Here is a 22,108-nt window from a genome sequence, read left to right as displayed (position 1 = left end):
TAGAAGACAGGCCACTGACACCCTCAGGGAGGCAGGTCATAGGTCAGGAAAGTCACTAAGCCACCAAAACGTTAGGGGGTAGGGATTTGAGAGGCCAACGGAGTGGAAGGTGGAGGTTGTGGGAATCTGGTAAAAAAGGGACACGGTGGGCTCCAAGGAGCTTCCTTCTTTAGGAAGGAAACATGGTAGAGTGGAAACACGCACCACTCAGGGTTAAGGACCATGCTTCCTGAAGCCCCCTACATGCCGAGTTGCCGAGTTGAAGACCCAGGTCCAGTGGGACGCCCAGACTCTCCACCCTCTCCACGGGCCCAGACACTGGTTAGAAACTCAGATCTCAAAGCACAGTATAGGATCCCCACCACAGAGCCAGTTTCTCGTACGTTCCATCTGGTGGGAGAGCAGTGAGTACGGTGGTCCGACCCAAAAGCTTGATGTGGTGGGAGATGATGGACCGAACCACCTTCCCTTCTCGTTCTAACCAGAACGGAGCCAACAGCAGTGTCTGCTATACACCAGGTACTCTGTAAGCAATCACACATCAAGGGACAACCACAGAACACTGGGAGAAAAGCACTGTTGGTCAATTCCTGTGTTGTGTGCATACCTAGTGTCTTCATCAACAAGCCAAGACACACGCAACAGCACCACGTCAAATAGCTTTGATTGTTTGCTTGCTTGAGACAAGGTCTCAAGTAGCCCAGGTTAGCCCCACAAGTTGCAGTGTAGCTAAGAATGACCTTGAACTCCTGATCCTCCTGCCTCCCCCTTACCAGGGCTGAGATCATCTGGCTTAAGTGGTGCTGGGAACTCGGGGTCCCCTGCATACAAGGGAAGTACTTTATCAATGGAACTGCACTCTCAGCTCTAGGCCAAATTCTTTTGGGGTCATCAGAATACAGGCGGTCTGTCCTCAACTTAAATGGTTGTATCTGGGTGACTGATGGCAGATGGAGTAGAAGGTGCCAGCATTGGCATATAAAGCATTCCTGCAGATGCCTAGAATGCCCCAGTGAGGGGCTGGGGGCGTGGCTCAGTAGTAGAGCCCCTGCCTAGAATCCCCCAGGGAGGGGCTGGGGGCGTGGCTCAGTGGTAGAGCTTCACCTCACAAGTTCCTCTCCTTACCTCGGCTGCCTCACGACAAATGAGTGTCAACCACTCTGGACATATTGAGGGCTACAGGTGAGGCCACGTGGACAGCGTCTGACACCAGGCTAAGCAACCCTGAGTGCTGATTCCTGAGCAACTGTGATAACCAAGTTCTCCCCCTCACCCCCATTGCTTTGACGTCAACTCCCGCATACTGTCAATGTGGCCTCCACACAAGGTGCAGCCGAGCAGGACATGAAAGCCTATCTTTCAGCTGGAAGCCCAAGAGACCCTAACTCCCAGCGGTAGATTCATGCTTCTCCACACTGGTATATCAAATATATTTATTCCAGTACAGGATGGATGTCAGGATGGAATGCAGAAAAGCCAGAGTTGAAGCAGTGCCAGCCCCAGGGGCGAGGCTGTGGTGGGAGGCCCTAGCTGGTGTCTCTGGAGACCCCCCTGCCAGACGTAAACACGCCTTCTGAGAAGATCTAGGAGGTGGAGGGGTATCAGGTCCTTTCATGTCGGGAAATGAAAGCTGCATGGAAAACAGCCAATGGCTCTGGGATGATCTAACCCTGGGCGCTGGCTGGGGGGTGGAGCTGGGGGCGGAGGTGGGAGGCGGGAGGACAACTCAACCTTCTGAGCTGATGCCCCGCCCACTGCCGCCTGCCTTCTACTCTCTGAACCAATGGGATGAGAGCAGAACCTCCAGGACCGGCTATGCAGTAAGCATCAGGATACCTGGCTTCCAACTCCACAAGAGAGAAGAAGCATCGTCCACACCTACCCAGTACAACCTCAGTTTCCCTATCTGCAAACAGAACTTATACTAGGAGTTAGTAATTTGAGGGCTCTCTTGGCGTCAGCCCCAGCAGGACAGCGTACAACCTTTTCTTCCTTAGTCTGGTCCCTTCTACTATGTGAACCAATGTCACAACATTCTCTCTAATCGTTCGGCCACACAGTCCTGCCTCTGCCTCTACCTGACCACTCCGCTCCACAGCCCCTGCTCCATCTGCCTTACTCTAACCCCTTTACACCACAACATCCAAGAAGCGGCTCTTCATGGGTTTCATCCCAGGTCCCACTGGCCCCATCTCAGTCCTATGTCACCCTGTTAATGCTATGTGACTCTGATTAGCTGGCCAGAAACCTACACCTCATGAGCAGGCTACAATTCCTAGGACAGAAAAAGAGCTAAGGTTTTTATTTTACTTTTGAAGACGGTCCCACCCCAGCTGGCACTGCTCCTGGTTTTTCAGTGACTGGATACTGGTTCCGGCGACTGGATGGCAGTTTGGGGGATGAAAAACTCGGAACTGAGTCAACAAGGGTGAAACAGTAAGTTTGGAAAAAGCAATTATGGGGCACTGACTAAGTCAGGAAGGATCCATTGGGTTCCAACGAGATGCTCACCAGAAACCTGGGATTTTAGGTCATATGGCTGAGATCTGACAAGCACTGCTATCATTGGAACCTGTCAGCCTCCTGCCTCAGTCTCTGGAGTGCTGAAATTGAAAGGGCGTACCAGCTCGATCCTCCTCCGATCCTTTAGGTTTACTCTCACCGCCCTCCCAAATTCCTGGGATTCAACTCCAAGGCTTCCCCGAAGGCTAGCCAAGTAGCTTACAGCTGAGCCACGCCCCCTGTCCCTCATTGGAGGAGATTCTAGGCAAATGCTCCACAGCTAAGCCCCGCCCCTGTCCTGCCCACCTTTCCTCCTCACACTCATGCTTAGAAGTCTTCAGAGAAGACTTATAAACCATAAGCAGATGGGATACAGGAGTCTGGAGAGGTGGCTAAACAGTTAAAGGCCCTGACTGCTCTTCCAGAAAACCTGGGTTCAAATCCCAGCACCCACATAGCAGCTCACAATTGTCTGTAACCCTACCTCCAGGTATATGCAGGCAAAATACCAAGGCACAGGGGTTGGGGATTTAGCTCAGTGGTAGAGCGCTTGCCTAGCAACCGCAGGCCCTGGGTTCGGTCCCCAGCTCCGAAAAAAAGAAAAGAAAAGAAAAAAAAATACCAAGAAAAGAAGAAGAGAGAGAGAGAGAGAGAGAGAGAGAGAGAGAGAGAGAGAGAGAGAGAAACGAGAACGAAACCCATCAACTATAGACACAACACCTATACCAGAATAAAACCCAGGCAGCTGGGTGTGTGACTCATGCATGTGATTCCTCCCTCGATTTGGGAGTGGGGATGGGGGAGGATCCGGAGCTTAAGGGTGAATAGAAAAAGAGACAAGGTTTTTGTTCCCAAGACTGCAGGAATTCATTCCAGGATGGGACAACATCTAAGATATCCCATCCGCCCCCTCACCAGAGTTCCCTGAGGCCCCTCTGGGAGGAAGCTTGCCCTGGTTGTCAGCCCCACCTATCAAACTGTAACCACTGCATTTTCTGGGATTCAAGTGGGCATAAGGAGGCTTAAGAGTCCCTGTAGGGGACACTAGGGGTTTTGAAGAGTGAAGCTCAGTACCTCACTCCCCTGTAGACCATAACCAAGATCTGTTCCTCCACGGGGTATTTTAGATGATGCCCTAGCCAGTCTTTTTTTTTTTTTTTTCCCGGAGCTGGGGACCAAACCCAGGGCCTTGCACTTGCTAGGCAAGCGCTCTACCACTGAGCTAAATCCCCAACCCCACCCTAGCCAGTCTTGATGATTAACTTCCCTGTCTTGCTTGCCATGATTCACCAAGACTCAAGACCACCAAGCAGTTACCCAACCCCCTGCAGTATGTACAAGGGACCCAGTGGCAAGAGACAGGATCTCAAGTACCCTAGCCTGGCTTTGAACTTGTTATACAACCGAGGCTGACCTTGAACTCCTGATCCTCCCGATCCACATCCTGACTGCCCCCGGATTACAGGAATGCACCACTCCCATCTGGATTTCATTTCTATTCTTTGTTTTATTTTGTCTGGGACTGGGTATTACTACGTAACCCTGGCAGCGCTGGAATTTACTGTACAGACCAGGCTGGTCTCTAACTCACAGAGATGCCCCTGACTCTGCCTCCCAAAGTGCTGGGATTAAAAGTGCGTGCCAACACGCCGGGCTGACTTTCTGTTTACACAGGTTCAGTGAATTGCGCAGGCTTGCCTTGAACTTGCTCTGAAGCCCAGACAGGACTTGTACTTGTGAATCAAATCTGACACCTAGGTCGGCTCGCAAGTATGCCTTGGACCCTCTTAAGTACAGGGCAAGGTGCTCAGCTATGCCACTGTGAACTAGACTAGCTCTGTCCAGCCTGACTTGAGAGAAACTGACTACGTCATCTGTGAATGTGACAGACAGAAGGACACCTCTCTCATTTGCGCCTGGGCCTCAAGGCTCAGGCGACAGGACTCCTAGGAGAAACTCGTAACACAGCCTGGAGAAGCAGAGAAGATCAAGGGCACTGGCCACAAAAAAGGTCTTCCAAGCTGAGACCTGCAAGTAGTTACTGGGCCCAGGAAACAGACAGGGAACATTAAAACATGCTTTATAGCCAGGAGGTGATGGTGATGGCGCAAGCAGCCTGTGTTTAATCCCAGCCCTGGCAGACAGAGGCAGGGGCTGGGAGGCAGAGGCAAGCACATCTGTGAGTTCAAGGCCAGCCTGGTCTACAAAGGGAGTTCCAGGACATCCTGGGCTACACAGTGAAACCCTGTCTTAAGCAAACAAAAGAGCAACTGTTATCTGGGGTGGCAACCAACTTGCCCTAAGTAACCATGTCAGAACCCAGGTTTCTAAAACAACCGGTCTACCAGCTGGAGAGATGGTTCAATGGATAAAGTGCTTACAGTGTGAGTATAAGGTCCCAAGTTCAAGTCCCCAGAACCTACACAAATATAGGACACAGTAACACACACCCATAATCCCATCACTTCTACTGCTAGATAGGAGGCAAAGTCAGGAGAATTCCCATAACCTCACAGGCTAGCCATCTGTGAGGTCATAACCAGGAACAAAATACCCTGCTTCAAAGAAGATGGGAAGACAAGGATGTGACACCAAGGGTCATCCTGTGACGTCTACATGAGTGCCATGATATGGCCTGCATGCGTCCATATTCACACACATGAAGGCATACACAGGAAAGACCTAAGAAACAAAAGTTCAAAGTCATTGTCGGCTACTAAAGGAGCCATCATCAGGGGCTAACATAAGATCCCGTTTCAAGGGCTAGAGAGATGGCTCAGAGGTTGAGAGCACTGACTGCTCTTCCAGAGGTCCTGAGTTCAAATCCCAGCAACCACATGGTGGCTCACAACCATCTGTAATGGGATCCAATGCCCTCTTCTGGTGTGTCTGAAGACAGCTACAGTGTTATTCATATACATTAAATAAATAAATCTTTAAAAAAAAAAAAAAAAGACCCCATTTCAAAAAGAGAGATGGAGGAGGTTATGCAGGGAAAGGCACTGGACCCACATAGTTGGGAGAGGGAGGGTTCTTATTGATGTCCCTTTTATTTCCTTAGATGTACATACCCAAGCCTCGCTTGGCTTGGGCTGAGTCCAAAGCATTTCTTCCTCTGGCCTAACTATCAGTAGGCCTAGCTAGGCCTGGAAACGTCTAGTCTCTGTACAATCTAGTCTTCCAAGCTGACTGATTCAATCTCGTTTCTCATGGCTTCTGCCTGAACTGCTCTGCTTGGCCTCGCACTAACTTTGGCAATATGTTCTATCCTTCTGGCTCCTGTCTTCACCTGTGTCATCTAGCTTACTCTCTCGAAACCTTTCTCTGTAAAACTGCCATATTCCCCCTCCCCCCCCTCCCCCTCCCCCTCCCCCAGATAGCCTCTCTTTCCTGCGCTGAGAGTTGGGTGTATCCTATCTCTGACTCATTCGATCTTTTTCTGATTTTTCACTTTGACCGCCTCTCAATTAGACGCCACCTTCAAATATAGCCGCTTCCTTCTACGAACTAACCTTACCTTCCTTGTTAGGGATTAAAGGCATGTACTAAGCACGTGTCCGTATCCCTGCCAGATCATACTGTAATTCAGGGCATGTGCATTATGGCTGGATCATTGAGACCTAGAAGGTCTTTGGAAGTGATCCCTAGCCAGAGGAGCGACGTTACATGTTATTGTACAAGAACTGACCCTGGAATCAACTCCACAAGTGTACCATAGTACACACACACACACACACACACACACACACACACACACACACACACACACACACACACACGATTGTTCTCTGTTCCCATGGTGAAGTCCCTTGCCCAAGGCTACTGAGCAGGTCAGTGGTCAAGCTGGAACTTGAACCCACTCCTGCCTGGCTTCAAAGGCCCTGAGGTTTGCACTGAACTCCCCTATGAGCTGGGGACGCCCTGCAGTCGTGCCTTGGCCTCTGACTCAGGAAGACCAAAGCTTGGAGGTGCTGAGACCACAGAGTCTCAGGCTGTGGCTGGCCCAGGGTGGGCGGGTGATGGATCTGGATCAAAGAGGAGGATGCGGTTTGCCCACCTGCTTGGGAGCAGGGCGGGCACCTCGTCAACACCTGGAAGCCAGAGTGCACAAAGAGGGGAGTCACCTCCCTTGCAGGGCCCCACTCACCCCAAGCCTGAGCCTTGCTGCTAGAAGCTGCTATTCCTGAAAAACCAGCTCCTAGATAAACAGGAGACCAACCTGGCCCAGTCACAAGAACCCCCAGAAGTTGCAAGGACCACCCTGGAGGTGGGTGGGCTGGCAGGGGTCCTGTTCTACTGACAAGCTACCTGGGAGTCTTCTGGGCCCCATCGGCATCAGCTACTGGCCCAGAGCTTCCCAAAGCCTCTTTACAAGTGCTGACCCCAACGGTCCAACCATTACAGACTTCAGGAGACAGGGAAGGGATACAGGGATACCATGGTGTGGGGTAGGTTCTGAGGCTGGCCAAACTTGTCAGAGGAAGGCCAGACTAACCATACACACACACACAAAGTTTTGAAAGTCCTAACTTTATAACCGGGGCTGTAGCTTAATTGTAGAAGATTGCCTAGCATGTGTCCTGCCCTGGGTTCTAGCCACAGTACCGGGAGGGAGAGAAGGAGGAGGAAGGGAGAGGAAAAGAAAGGAGGGAGGGCTGATGGGCATGAGAAGAAACAAAAGCCACACTTAAGCCAGGAGTGGTAGCGTATGCTTGCAGCCCAGCACTCAAGCTGAGAGAGTTGGACCCAGAGTTCAAGACCAGCCTGAGCTATATATAGTAAGATGTCATTTCAAAACAGGACAGGCGAGATGGCTTAGCTGGTAAGAGTGCTTTACCACCACTCCTGACATCCTGAGTTTGAACCCCCAGAACCGACACGGCGGAAGGAGAAAACAGAGTTCCACAAATTGTCTTCTCACTTCCACATGCGTGCTGTGGTACATTTACCCATGCACAATAAATAGTCACACACGCGTGCACACGCACACAGAGCACAGGGGTGGGAGTGGGGTCTCAGTTGTAAAGACCTTGCCTCTAGCATACACAGAACACTGTTTGATTCCCAGCACTTAATAGACCAGGCGTGGGGGGCAAACGCCTGTAATCCCAGCACTTGAAAAACGGAGGCAGGAGGATTGGAAGTGCAAGGTCTTGCCTAACTACCAGGTTGGAGGGCAACCAGAGACCCTGTCTCAAGAAGGGGGGTGGGAGGAAGGAGAGGGAAAGCTCCTCATACAAAGACATCCCCCACTCACCCCCAACCCCACCATCACCCCGACCCAGCCCCGCCAACCAACCAAGGAAATACGGCTTTTTTCTGTCTCACATAAATCACAAATATGGTGGTGAGGGTGGCCCTCCCATCCTGCTTCCCTCCACACAAAAGAAACTTAGAATTTTCACAGCAAGCGACAACTACAGTTGTTGACATAACCGGGACCACCCCCCCCCACTCCCAGCTGACTCCTGGAGCAAGGGGAACATAAGAGATGGACATGACATCACCCAGCAGACAGCTCCCTGCCTGGCACCATCCCAACCCCAGCTCTCCTAGCCCTACAGCATAGATTGTTCCAGAGCCCACCTGGGCTGCAGAGAATCCAGGAGCAGAGGCCCCGAGGGCAGTAGCAGGAAGGTGTAATTTCATCGCAGGAGCTCGCTGTGTGAGTCACCAGAAACCAGGGATGAAATTCCAGCTCCTGAGACCAGGGGCGGGTGCATTCCTGGCCTGGAGTCGGCTCTCAAAGCGGGCATGGAAGATGTTCCTATACAAAGGGGAAAGAGGTTCCTTCCCACTTAGGACAGTCCCTAAGTGAGCACACAATTCTTTGGGAATGCCTGGATTGTCACTGAGATGTAGCTGGGATGTGTGTGTGGCACAGGGTCCGATCCAAGTAACTGACAGGAGCCAGGCCTGGTGTGGACCACCTATGATCGCACCATTTGGAAGACCGATGCAGGAGGGTAAGAGTTTCAGACCTGTCTATTTTACAGAATGAGTTCTAGGCCAACCTGAGCTACCCGGACAGACCCTGTCTCAAACAGAAAAATTAGGAATGTAGCTATATTATAGAATGCTTGCCTAGAATCCCCAGTAAAGTGCAGGAGGAGTGGCTCAGTGGTAGACCCCTTGTCTAGAATCCCCCAGTGAGGGGCTGGGGCATGGCTTAGTGGGAGAGCCCCTGCCTAGAATCCCCCAGTGAGGGGCTGGGGGCGTGGCTCAGTGGTAGAGCCTCTGCCTAGAATCCCCCAGTGAGGGGCTGGGGCATGGCTTAGTGGGAGAGCCCCTGCCTAGAATCCCCCAGTGAGGGGCTGGGGGCGTGGCTCAGTGGTAGAGCCTCTGCCTAGAATCCCCCAGTGAGGGGCTGGGGGCGTGGCTCAGTGGTAGAGCCCCTGCCTAGAAACCCCCAATGAAGGGCTGGGGGCGTGGCTCAGTGGTAGAGCCCCTGCCTAGAATCCCCCAATGAAGGGCTGGGGGTGTGCGTGGCTCAGCATTAGAGTCTCTGCCTAGCAAAGGTAAGGCCATTGGTTCAACAGTGGTGAGGAAGAAGAGATCAAAAGGATTTAATCCCAGTCAGGTCCGAGACACACCACGGACAATACTGAGTAGAAGAAACTTGTCTTCAAGGCCTACACCCTCTGTCATACCACCCACGTGACAATCTAGAACTGTTAAGACGAGAGACAGAGCATTGATAGTAACCGTCAGGTACGGGAGCTAGCAACCCACTGCAGAACTGAAGGACTGACTGCCCCTTGCTCGGATGTAGGTGGGGTCACGTTGGTGTGTGTACCAAGACAACCAGCCCTCCAGAATATACGCAGCCATGATTGTGGAAGGGTCTTCCTAGGTGCTACAGATTACCACTAAGGGCACATGCGCTGTGCGTTTCCCATTGGCTGTGGAATGGCCACTGAATGGATGAAAAAATAAAGACTCCCTTTATTTTCACTTTGCTTTCGCTTTTCATGTGTATGCGCTAACGTGGGCTTATGTGTACCATGTGTGTGCAAGTGCCCAACGAGGCCAGAAGGAGGTGGTACCGGATATCCTGGTGTTTGTGAGCGGAATCAAACCTGAGTCCTCCGTAAGAACAGCAAAAGCTTTTTAACAGCCGAGCCATCTCTCCAGCCCCAATCCCAAAGGGTGGTTTTATTTTTGAGACAATTTCGCTACGTAACCCAGACGTGGCCTCAAACTCATAAGCCTCCTGCTTCATTCTCCCAAGTGCTGGGATTACAGGTCAGTGCTACCACAGGTAATCCAACCTCCCTGTCAGGATTGTTCTGTCAACAAAAAGATCAGAAGCACTATCTACATGTTACATTGGTGTAACATTGTGTGTGTTTGCACATTGCCATGGTGCAAATGTGGAGGTTAAAGGAAAACTTACAGGAGTCGGTTCTCTCCTTCCATTGTGTGGGGTCCAAAGCTTAAACTTGGGTCAGACAGCCAAGTGTCGTTACCCACTGAGCTATCCCCCGACCCTATCCCCAGTCTACAGTTTATAAGAAGCAAATTGGCCGGGCAATGGTGGCCCACACATTTAATCACGGCACTCAGGAGGCAGAGGCAGGGAGATCACTGAGTTTGAGGCCAATCTGGTTTTCAGAGTGAGTTCCAGTATATCCAGGGCTACAGTGAGAAACCCTGTCTTAGGGTGGGGGAATGGGTGGACAGTTACACTCATTGTGCAGCAGTAAGAGATGAGACCTAAATGAGGGCACGGAGTTAGATATCACCGCAAGGATGAAGCCACCATGATGGCATTGTTAGGTTTTTAAGAGAAGGAAAAGAGGGGCTGGCAAGATGACTCAGTTGATTGAGAACATTCACTGCTCTAGCAAAGGACCTGAATTTGGTTCCCAGCATCCACGTCTGACAGCTCCCAACTCCAACTCCACCTCCAGGGGAGCTGATGCCCTCGTGTGACCTCCACAGGCTCCTCCACACACGCACAGACCCACAGTCACACAGCTGTAACACAAAATGGAATCTTAGGGGGGCTGGAGAGATGGCTCAGTGGTTAAGAGCACTGACTGCTCTTCCAGAGGTCCTGAGTTCAATTCCCAGCAACCACAGGGTGGCTCACAACCATCTGCAGTGGGATCCGATACCCTCTTCTGGTGTGTCTGAAGAACTGCAGTGTACTCACATACATGAAATAAATAATTCTGTTTTTTAAAAAAATATGAAATCTTGGGGTTGGAGAGATAGCTCAGTGATCAGCACTTGCTCTTGCAGAGGGATCAGATTCCCAGCACTTAACATGGTGGCTTGAAACTCTAACTCCAGTTCCAGGGAGTCTGATGCCCTCTTCTGATCTCCCCAGACACCGGCCATGCAGCTGGTGCACAGATAAACATGCAAACAAAACACTCACACTCCTAACAAAATAATTAATAAAAACTTGTTTTTAAAATGGAGAGACACAAGCTACCACTCGTTCTGTACCACCATGTATGTATGCCTCACACCCATATCAGAGCGCCCCACCATTGAGAAAACTCTCACAGGGGGTAGGGTGAATCTTACCACTTGGCTAGACAGAGCTTTGTGAGTTCAAGACCAGCCTGGTCTACATAGCAAGTTCCAGGCCAGCCTGAGCTATACCCTGTCTCAAAAAAAAAAAAAAAAAAAAAACCAGACAAAGACTCTTGCCAGATGTGGGCCCCTCAACCTTGTACCCTAAGAACCTCAAACTAAAATCTTCATTCACGAGCTGTGACCCAGCCTGCAGTATTCAGATATAGCCACGGTAAAGGGGCGGAGAAATCTGCTCTGTCATTTCATGTCTCCCCAGCAGAAGTAGCCTCTCTCCCCAGCCTGTGATCATCATAGGAAGAGTCACGAGAGACTCCCCATCTCAACACTGAAATGAGGTCAGCAAAGAGACTGTCTCCTAGTGTTCAGTTCGGGCTTTATAAATCTTTAGGGCAGGGTCTGACTACATAGCCCCTGCTGGCCCACACCTTGCTGGCACAGAATGCAGACCAGTCCGGGACTTGAACTTAGAGATCCTCCTGCCTCCGCCTCCCAAAAATAGATCCCCCAAACAAGAGGTTCTCACACTTGGGATCTAAGAGCCCTAAATCTTCACGTCACCCAGACCTCCCTGGAGATAGGGGCCCTTAGGCCCCAGAGTGAAGTCAACTGTAAACTCCACTAAAGAAGTTAAGAACACCAGTGGGATGACTCCGGGTTAAAGCACTTGTCACTGCTACCTGATGCTCAAAGGAGTTCAGTTTTCCAACCCACGAGGTGAAAGGCGGGAACGGACTCCTGTCCCCTGAGCTCCACATGCAAGCCGTGATGTGTGAACACACATGTGCATGCATGTGCACACACATACACAAGTGTTTGCAGCACACACATCAGAATCTAAGTTCAATTCCCAGAGCCTATTTAAAAAAAAAAAATAGATGAAGAGTTGGTGAGATGGCTCAGCTGGTAACTGTCCTTGCCACCAAACTGATGACCTGAGTTTAATCCCCAGGATGCATCGTTGTTGAAGGAGAGAGGGCTGGAGAGATGGCTCAGTGATTTAAGAGCACTGACTGCTCTTCCAGAGGTCCTGAGTTCAAATCCCAGCAACCACAAGGTGGCTCACAACCATCTGTAATGAGATCTGGTGCCCTCTTCTGGTGTGTCTGAGGACAGCGACAGTGTACTCATATATAATAAATCTTTTTTTTAAAAAAGGGGGTTGGGGATTTAGCTCAGTGGTAGAGCGCTGGCCTAGCAACCGCAAGGCCCTGGGTTCGGTCCCCAGCTCCGAAAAAAAGAAGAGAACCAATTCCTGAAAGTTATCCTCTGAACTATACACAAGTGCCTTGGTGCGCTTGCCCGTGATGCACACCAATAATAATTAAAGGGGGGTGTGGTAGGCGCTTGTAATCCCATCACTGAGGAAACAGAAAGAGACAAATCTCCAGAGCTTACCGGTTAGTCGGCCAAACTTACTTGGCAAGTTCTAGGCCGACGAGAGGCCCTGTCTCAAAAGTCAAGGTGGAGGGGCTGGAGAAATGGCTCAGTAGCTAAGAGCATGTACTGAATATACAAGTTTAGTTCCCAGAGCCTATGGCAGGTGGCTCACAAGCACCTGTAACTCCAGTTCCAGGAGACCCCTCCCTGTCTTCCATGTGCCCACACAGGAATGTGTACACACACACAAAATTGTGGGAAAGCAATACAAGGCAAACAGATAGTTCCTAAGAAACAAAATACCCAACGTTAACTATCCTCTAGCCTATACCCCCCTCTCCCTCATATCTCTCTCTCTCTCTCTCTCCCTCTCTCCCTCTCTCTCTCTCTCTCTCTCTCTCTCTCTCTCTCTCTCTCTCTCTATCTCTCACACATACTCTCTCTCTCTCTCTCTCTCTCTCTCTCACACACACACACACACACACACACACACACACACACACACACACACACACAAAGTTAAGAGAACTATATATCAGCCAGCTTGCTCTAACTATCCCTGGAGCCTTAGGTGAACCCTGACCCCCTCCTCCATGACCCCATACCCTCCGTCCCCTACAGGATGAAGCTATAGGAATATCAGGTAAAACCTATAAAGTAATTTTAATCCAAGAACATGGCTGCTCTGGCAAGGAATCACATCCAAAGATATGATCCAGCCATAATGCAGACACACCCTGAATTACAGTGTGCCCTGGCTGGAATACAGACACACCCTTAATAGATACCTTTAATCCCTAACAGTGAAGGTAAGGTTAGTTGGTAGAAGGAGACAGCCATATTTGAAAGTGAGGTGTAATTGAACGGAGGTCAAAGTGAGGAATCAGAAAAAGATTCGACAGAATGAGTCAGAGATAGAACGCTCCCAACTCTCAGCCCAGGAAAGAGAGGCCATGTAAGGGGGGTGGGGTGTGTGTGTGTGTGTGTGTGTGTGTGTGTGTGTGTGTGTGTGTGTGTGGCAGTTTTACCAAGACAGTTTTACAGAGGCAGGTGGCAGAGAAAACAAACTTAGACCCAGGTGAAGACAGAAAGACACAGAGGATGAGAAGGAGTCAGAAGGTTAGAACATATTGCCAAAGTTAGTGTGAGGCCAAGCAGAGCAATTCAGGCAGAAGCCAAGAGAAGCCGGAATGGACCAGTCAGTCAGCTCCGAAGATCAGACTGTACGGAGGCTTCCAGGTATAGACCTGGGGACTGTTAGAACAGAGAAAGAAAAAGCTCTGGACTCAGCCCTGGCTGTGTCTTCATAAAGCTTGGGTGAGTCCCTCATCTCATCCCTTCATCTGAGGAAATAAAAGCAACATTTACAAAACCCCAAGATCTCCAGTTCAGGGTGCTCTATAAATGAGCAGTAGTTCTCAGTAGAATTGTGTCATCCCTGATTTATCTTCAGTCCAAATTTAACCAGGCGTCCTTATTTTTATTAGCTAAATCTGGACTTCAGAAGCAAGTGGTCCTGAAGGAAAGAGACAGGTGGACCGGCCAATAGCTCCAGGGCGAGCAGGCTCCACTCAGGGTCAGGAAGAAAGGTGCTTGCAATGAGCGTCCTACACTCTCTGTGCGGTGTGCCCCATGAGTCACTCCACACCCACAGAAGGATAAAGTCCATCCTCTGAAGAAAACCTAAACCATCTCCACAGCGTCGGCGCTGAGCCTGCCTCCCATAACCATCACCTCGGACACTGTGCCTGAACCTGAATCCAATCACAGGCCATGTCAGCTCGGTCCTTACAGAACCTGACCCAAGCCAGGTACAGACGCAGAGGCAAAGGTTCCTCTTGGGTCATAGGGCAAGGCAGGGGATGAACTGCAAGGGGGAAACCCAGGTCCCCAGCTTCCCACGCTGCCCCTGTGCGCCCACAGTAAACCACTGGACGTAAGTAACCGTCAAAGCAGGAAGACCAGAAGGGAGGAAGGCAAGGCATCCATGAAGATCTGCCCATCGGGAAGAGCAGGGAAGTCTTTCGTGTATTTAGTACGTTGCTTCCCAGCCTGGAAGTCACGACACATTTAAGGGGAGTCGAATGACCCTGTCACAGGGCTCGTCTAAGACACAGATATTTATATTTTGATTGATAACAGTAGCAAAATTACAGTTATGAAGTCCCAACTTGCCTTGTTTTTTTTTTTTGTTTTTTTTTTGTTTGTTTATTTGTTTTGTTTTAAGACCAGGCTTTTCTCTGGGACTTGACACTCACCGAATGGGTTAGGTGGGCTGGCCAGCAAGCCCCATGGGTCCACCGGTCTCTACACACCCAGTACCAGAATGATACACACATCGTACCATCCCTAGCCTTTCACATGGGTGCTAGGATTGACCTTAGAGCCGCATGGTTGGGTGTGGAGCACTCTACCTATGTCTCCAGCTCAAATTAGAGCTGTTCGACCACCGCATGCCTGCCGCTCAGGGGCTCTCCACTACTCAGTGCTATTCCGCTCCTACAGGCCAGAAATCTGTCTTTTCCAGGTTCCCCTCCCCCTCCCCTCCAGGTCTCTGCGGGGACCACTCTCGAAAGGGTCCATGTCTCTGTCCCTCTTCATCTAGGAGTGTCTATCTGCAGCTGAGCTCAGGCAAAGCACTTGCCGGAAATCCTAGTACTTGGGAGGGCCGAGGCAGGAGGATCATGAGTTCAAGGACAACCCGGGCCACATAATAAGGGCCTGTTTAAAAAGAAAGAAAAGAAAAAAACAACTTGGTGTGAGGTCTGAGCTCTCAGCCAGCATCGCTCTCTGTTCTGTGGGGCTTCTGAATTAACCCCCACCAATCTTGCTTTTCAAGTGTCTGTCAAGGTTTCTGCAGGCCCCAGGCAGCTGGCTTGTCCCAAAGAACCTGGCTTGTGTCACTGGCTGCTTGCCACACACACACACACACACACACACACACACACACACACACACACACACACACACACTTTCCTGGACAGAGAGATGCAGTAAGGCTGAGAAACAGTGAGAGGCTTATGTTTAGGGGAATACTTAGGGTAGGGTAATTGACAGGGTGTCCCATGGGAACCAGGAATGAACGATGGCCCAGAAAAACAGTAGGACTATTACTATTGCTTTGGTGTAATCCCAGCCTTTGGGAGACTGAGGCAGGAGGACTGCCCTGAGTTCCAGGTCAGTCTGAACTACAGAGTAAGTATTTAGCCTAGGACCACAAAGCATGTCTCAGTCTACAGACAGACAGACAGACAGACAGACAGACACACATACACACGGATAGAAAATTAACAGAGCAGCGAATTCATTCATTCATTCATCCATCCATCCATCCATCCATCCATCCATCCATCCATCCATTCCAACACGCAACTGCTCAACAAGTGAGTACAAGCGCCCATTCCTATTTACATGTAGTGGAACCAAAAGGACACAGTGGAACCAAGAGAGATAAGGTCAGGAGGAAGCCAGAATGGTGTGGGAACGCAGATGTGGTAGGCTCTCAGGACCAATCATAACTAGCCAGGCCTTGAAGTTCAAAAGAAAAGAGGCTAATTCCACATGCTTACACAGCGGTCCCTAAGCCAGGCTGACTGAAGGACCCGAGTGCTGCCAGGGTGTCACAGGTGGGCCAATGTGAGGAAAAGCCAGGGTCCAGGCCAGGAGATGCTGTCTGTGGTCCCGAGGTCACACTCGAGACGTGATGACTCCCCCAAAGCCCTCCCACTGGGGGAGCTCAAGTCATGTCTAACAACCCAGCTATTATCCAAGCGTGCACACACCCCGATCTTTGCACACACGGCAGTTGAGACCTCTATTATTATGCCTGCCTTTCGGACTATTTCCAAGTACCCAGCAGCAGACTGCCGCGTGTCAGAGGCCGGCTGGGGCTCTTGGGAGCCTGCTTTAAATGATAACAAAAATGGCATCGGTCTCCTGGAAATGAATGAGCCTTCTGCCCTGCCTCTAGACGACAAAGCGCTTAAGTAAGTTCGGCGTGCTCCTCAACCTACCGTCCCCAAGACCAAACTCTCGGGGCCAATAACCAGACAAGGGAAGCCCCACAGCTCCGATCCTTCCTTGTTTCCCCAGCTAGGATCCACTGGGACCCTTGGAGTTGGAACCGGCAATTTCTAGGTCATCCTCAGAGCTGGCTATAGAATGAGATACAACGCAAGCCTTTCAAAAATCCAGCAGGCTGGGGGGGGGGGGTTCGGACACCCCCACCCCCACCTCCCTGCTAGGCCTGTTTCTAGGTCTGCTGGTAGATTTCTTTAAAGAGGCCAAAGTCAATCTCACACACTCCTGGAGCCCTAAGCAGGTGACTTAGGATGGAGAGACGCGGGACAGTATCGACACCCCATTTTGATGTCCCACTGCCCAGCCCCTCCCAGCTGCCAGCCGCCAGCCTCCTTCCACTTCCTCTTGCTCCAAATAGAATAAATAATCAATGCCCGTGCCCTTTCCCTCTGGGAATGACGCTGCTAAAATAAATGAACGGATCAAGGCACCTCCCAAGGCCAGAGGTCTTAGAGGGCCCCAACAGAGGAACGGGGAGCACTGACCACTGAGCATCCTGAAGCCCCTCTGCACTCTGAGCCGTAAAGAGAAGCCCCCTTGTAAATCCCCACTCCTCTAAAGAGCTGCGGAAGCCCAGCCTTCACGCCCCACATTCCAGATACACACTCCATCGCTGAGCCCAGCTCCCGAGTTCTTTCGCTTCCCCAGGCTGGGGACCCAGGAACTGCCACCTCTAGTCTACTCCTGGGAGGCCGGGTCGCCAAACCAGATGCCAAGCTGGAGCTCCTCTAGTCTCCTGACAGAGCAACCAAACTCTGAGAGCCACGGTCTCCCAGTTTCCATGGGGCTTAGAGGCCAGGAAAAGGTCGCCCTCCCAGCCCCTGACTGGCTGCAAAGCTGGGTGTCACACCGGTCGCGATCACTCCTAGAGACTCCGGATGGGGAGACTCTAAGCACCCTTTGGCCCCTCCCCCTCCTCTTCAAGAACTCAGAGACCACCCACAGCCGAGGCTCCCTCAAACTTGTTCCTTGGCACCCTCTGTACCCCTTTAACTGCCACCCTAAGTCTCTTTGACTCACCCCCAACCAACCAAAGAGGTCCGGCTTCCACCATGCAAGCCAGCCCCTTTACAGGATGACCCCCCAAAAGAAACCACCGCTCTGGGGCAGTGTTCGGACTCAGCTTGAGCGTTGGATAACAGGAGAGGAGGGGGGGAAGCTTCTTTCCGACGCCCCCTCCACAAACCTCCCCCGGCAGGGCAGCACCACTGACCTCATTCGCCCAACTGTATCCAGGCCTGCTGGGCTCCAGGCCAGTGGGGCGCTTCTCTCTCCACCTCCAGGGAATTCGAGGTTGAGAGGGGTGTCTGCTTTCCCCGATTCCAGCAGGTATCCGGAGGGAAGAAGCTGACCATCCCAACCCATCCCCCTCCAAACTCGAATTATAATCCCGATCACGTGCACACACACCCCAAAAGGCGGGCCTTAGAATTGAGACACCTGGAGGGGGAGGGGAAGGGACCTCCCATGCACACAACACACAGAGGTGGAAGGGGGGGTGCAAAATAAGGGCTCAAACCAAAGCAAGCCCTAGAGCACCCCCTCTCCATTAGCCTCCATCCCATCCCCCACCGCCACCCCCACCCCCACCCCCAGTCAAACTTTCTCCTTTTTTACCTTGCAGGATCCCCAAGCGCTCCGGGCGCCCCGGCCCGGGCCCGGTGGCCAGGACTCGGTAGATCCAGTCGCCTCTGGTTGCTGAGTTAATAATCCGGGAGTGGGGGACAGGATCAGTGGAGGGAGGGAGGAAGGAGGGCGGACGCGGTGCGGGCGGCCGGCCCGGGGCTGCTGGTGGGGCCCCCACCCCGGCGCGGGCTGCGGCGGAGGGCGGGGCGCAGAGCGAGCGCGAAGCCGAGCCCGGGCTCTGGGAGGTTCTCTCTTTGTTCTGTAATCCCAGTAAGATTGCCAGCCATTCGCCCCGGCCCTAATCCCAGCCCCGCGCAACACCACCCTCCATTGGCTGTCATTTACATACGGGATTAGCCCGCACGGCCCGCCCCGTGCCACCGTGGGGGAGGACCCACAACCTCGGGGCCTTGAGACTCCCCCAGCCGCGGATTAGAACCCCCTCCCGGGAGAGATCAGAATATATCAAGGTCACCCAGAGGACGCCTGGAGGATCCATAGGTGGTTTGCCCTGCTGGTCACTCTTTTGCCTGGGGTGTCCAAGGTCAGAAGGGAAGGACCCCAGGTTTCTATCTTGGATGGCCTGGCTCAGCCCTTTTTATTTATTTATTTTCATCTCAGGATCTCATAAAACCCTGGTTGCAGTCAAAGTGTTTTAGGGTCCTGAACACTCAAGAACTGAAAACAAGGAGGATAACCTTGAACACTGCTAGCTCCACCTTCCAAGTGCTGGGATTATAGCCTATACCTGGGAAGACTCGAACCCAGAGCTTTCTGAATGTAAGGCAACCATCCTGCTTACACAACTACACACCAAAACCCTTATTGTTGTTGTTTTAGGACAGTTTCACATACCCAACACTGGCCTCAAACTATGTAGTTGAGGGTGACCTTGAACTCTTGACCCTCCTAACTCCCCCAAATACTGGGATTACAGGGGAGCGCAGCCACACAGAGTGTTGGGACCCGAGTTTTATTTTACCCTCCATCTGACCTCCTGTAAACTACTAAATGAGGGAAGGGGACCCTAGGGGACACCCCTAACCTCCCCAAAGCCATATGTCCCAAGTCACCCCAGCAGTTGGTAACCAGGTGGTCCCCTGAATCCTCAGCTAGGCCTTTGCTGGAATAGGCACAGCAGAGAGATAGGAATCAGACAAGTCCTCAAACCACCACTGAGGGAGACTGTGCCCCAAATTCTGTAAATTAAAGGTAAACAGATGCAGGTCATGGTGGCAAGTGCCTGTGGTTTCAGCACTCCGGAGGCTGAGGCAGAAGGATCGTGAGTTCATGTCAGACTGAGCATAATAGAACATTCTAGGCCCCTCTGAACTTAGAGAATCCTTGCTTTTAAAATATATATATATATTTTTTTTTTTTTTCCGGAGCTGGGGACTGAACCCAGGGCCTTGTGCTTGCTAGGCAAGCGCTCTACCGCTTAGCTAAATCCCCAATCCCAATATAATTTTTTTTTAAGGAGCTAGGCCTCTCATCTATAATCCCAGGGCCTGGAAGTTTGAAGCAAGAGGATTTCTGAGAGTTTGAGAGTTTGAAGTCTGACTGGGCCATAAGATCCTACCTCAAAAAGTGAAAACGTGGTCGATTCCTCTGTCTCCTGCGTGAGATACGAGTCGACCCGGGATCCCTGAGTCGACCCGGGATCTCGTTAATAAAAGCTACCTCTTGCTGTTAAAAAAACAAAAAACAAACAAAAAAAAAAAAACCAAAAAAAAAAAAAAAAGTGAAAACGTTCTCACAGCCAGTGAATTAGGGATCTAATTCAGTTAGTGAGTAGAATGCTTGTCTAGCTCGCTTGAAGCCCTGGGTTTGACCTTCAGCCCCACATAAAACCAGGTGATATGACACAGTAACCGACAGGAGGATTGGGAGTTCAAAGTCATCCTAAGTAAGAAAGTGAGTTTGAGGGCAGCCTGGGCTACATGATATGCAGTCATAAAAACAAGAATCTACAAGATCCTGCCAGGCAATGGTGGCTCGTGCCTTTAGTCCTAGCACTTGGGAGGCAGAGGCAGGAGGATCTCTGAGTTTAGGGCCAGCCTGGTCTACAGAGTGAGTTCCAGGACAACCAGGGGTCCATGGAGAAACCCCGTCCTGAAACAAAACAAAACGAGACAAGACAAAAAAGAACCTAATAGAAACCTACCTGGTCTCCCAGACCTCCTCAGACATTAAGCCCAGACCTTAGTGACCTTGGATGACCATCTCTGGGGACAGGCTCACAAGCCTCCTCTCAGTGGGCCAACCAGAAGAGCTCTTGTGCTCACAGAGGGGTTTGGGCAAAGCACCAGGGATCAGAAACAAGGCCATAGGTGATGGGCCCCTAGAGAGACCTAATAAAGTCATGAGGCCTTTTTAACCAGGCCCTCTGACCCACTTGCATGGTGCCTGCCCTGGTTTGACACTAAAGCCAGTGCAAGTAACAGCGGTCTGACAGCCGGGAGCGTGTGAGTTCAAATCCTGGCTTTTCCACTTTCTACCCAAGTGACCTGGGGCCTTGGCAGTTCCCCTGTCTGAATTTCCACTTTCCTTTCCCGTAGCCAGCTACTGCCTGAGTCCCAGAGTGTATAACGCTGAGAACTGCCATCGCTTATTAAATGTCTTGTTACCTGTAAGATCTCTGTGTTTTTTGGGTATTGAGGACGTGCCTGTCATTCCAGCTACTCAGGGGCTGAGGCAGGAGGATGGAAAATTCATTGTCTGGCAAGGTGGTTCAGTGGGAAACCTGACGACGTAAGTTTGATTCCCAGGCCTGCATAGTGAAAACAAAGAATCAACTCCTTCAAGTTGCCCTTGACCTCCCTCCACTTGTGGGCCATGACCCGGGAACGTGTGTATACCAATTCACACACACAAGTTTGAAGCTACCTCAGGCTACATCGTGGGAACTGGTAGGGGTCTGGTGTTGGGGGCACAGGAGTTTAGTCCCAGCACTTGGGAGACAGAGGCAGGTGGCTCTCCTTGAGTTCAAAGCCAACCTGGTCTATAGAGTGAATTCCAGGACAGCCAGGGTTGGGTAGTACCCAAGGGAGACCTTCCCCTCCTCTGAGGAGAAGGAGGGGATAAAGGGGGAGGGATTTGTAAGGTGGGACTGGGGGTAAAGGATTGGGGGAGGGGGTCCGTTGGTGTTGCAATAGGATTACAAAATGAATCAATAAAGTAAGAAAAGAAGAAAGGAAAGAAAAAGAAAAGGGTCTGAAATGATAGCTCGGTTGCTAGATTCTTGCTTTCGTTATAAGCACAGGATTTGAATCTGATCCCAACAACCCAGGCAAAAAGCCAGACGTGGCGTCTAAAGAGATGGCTCAGCAGTTAAGAACACATACTGTGCTTGTAGAGGGCCTGAGTTCGGTTCTCAGCACCCACTCTGAGCATCTCACGACTTCAGCTCCAGGAAATGCAACAGTTACATGTACATGTACATACCCACCCACAGACACATACATACATACACACATACATACATAATGTTACATTAAATTTAAAATTATTGTTGTTATTGTTATTGTTATTTTTTTCTTTCTTTTTTTTTTTTTTTCCGGAGCTGGGGACCGAACCCAGGGCCTTGCGCTTGCTGGGCAAGCGCTCTACCACTGAGCTAAATCCCCAACCCGTTATTGTTATTTTTTAAAGAGTAAGATGGGGCTGGAGAGATGGCTCAGTGGTTAAGAGCACTGACTGCTCTTCCAGAGGTCCTGAGTTCAAATCCCAGCAACCACATGGTGGTTCACAACCATCTGTAATGAAATCTGATGCCCTCTTCTGGTGTGTCTGCAGACAGTTACAGTGTATCCATATAAATAATAAATAAATAAATCTTAAAAAAAAAAAGAAGAAGAAGAAGAAGAAGTTGCTTGTGCCTTTAAATCCAACTGGCACGACTAGAAACACGAAGACACGTGGGGTCCTGCTGGCCCGCCAGCCTAACTCTCAGCCCTAGGAGTTGACTAGACAT

General features: G+C 50.9%; 1 protein-coding gene across 4 annotated transcripts in view; it reads right to left on the bottom strand.

Moving 5' to 3' along the window:
* Gtf2ird1 (GTF2I repeat domain containing 1) overlaps nt 1-18,389 on the bottom strand; it is a 105,035-nt gene extending 86,646 nt beyond the window's left edge. Inside the window, exon 1 of one of the 4 annotated variants that reach the window (XM_032886290.1) lies at nt 18,127-18,389. The gene's annotated coding sequence lies outside the window, so the exon portion shown is untranslated. Of the gene's footprint in view, nt 1-17,722; nt 17,908-18,126 lie in introns of those variants that run through there. The other 3 variants (XM_032886297.1, XM_032886307.1, XM_032886289.1) reach the window with 3 other exon arrangements.
* Between the last annotated feature and the right edge of the window lie 3,719 nt (nt 18,390-22,108).

The sequence above is a fragment of the Rattus rattus genome, chromosome 16 (assembly GCF_011064425.1).
Source record: "Rattus rattus isolate New Zealand chromosome 16, Rrattus_CSIRO_v1, whole genome shotgun sequence".
NCBI lineage: Eukaryota > Metazoa > Chordata > Mammalia > Rodentia > Muridae > Rattus > Rattus rattus.
Note: the sequence above shows the minus strand (reverse complement) of the source record. Positions and strands in the feature narration are given on the sequence as shown.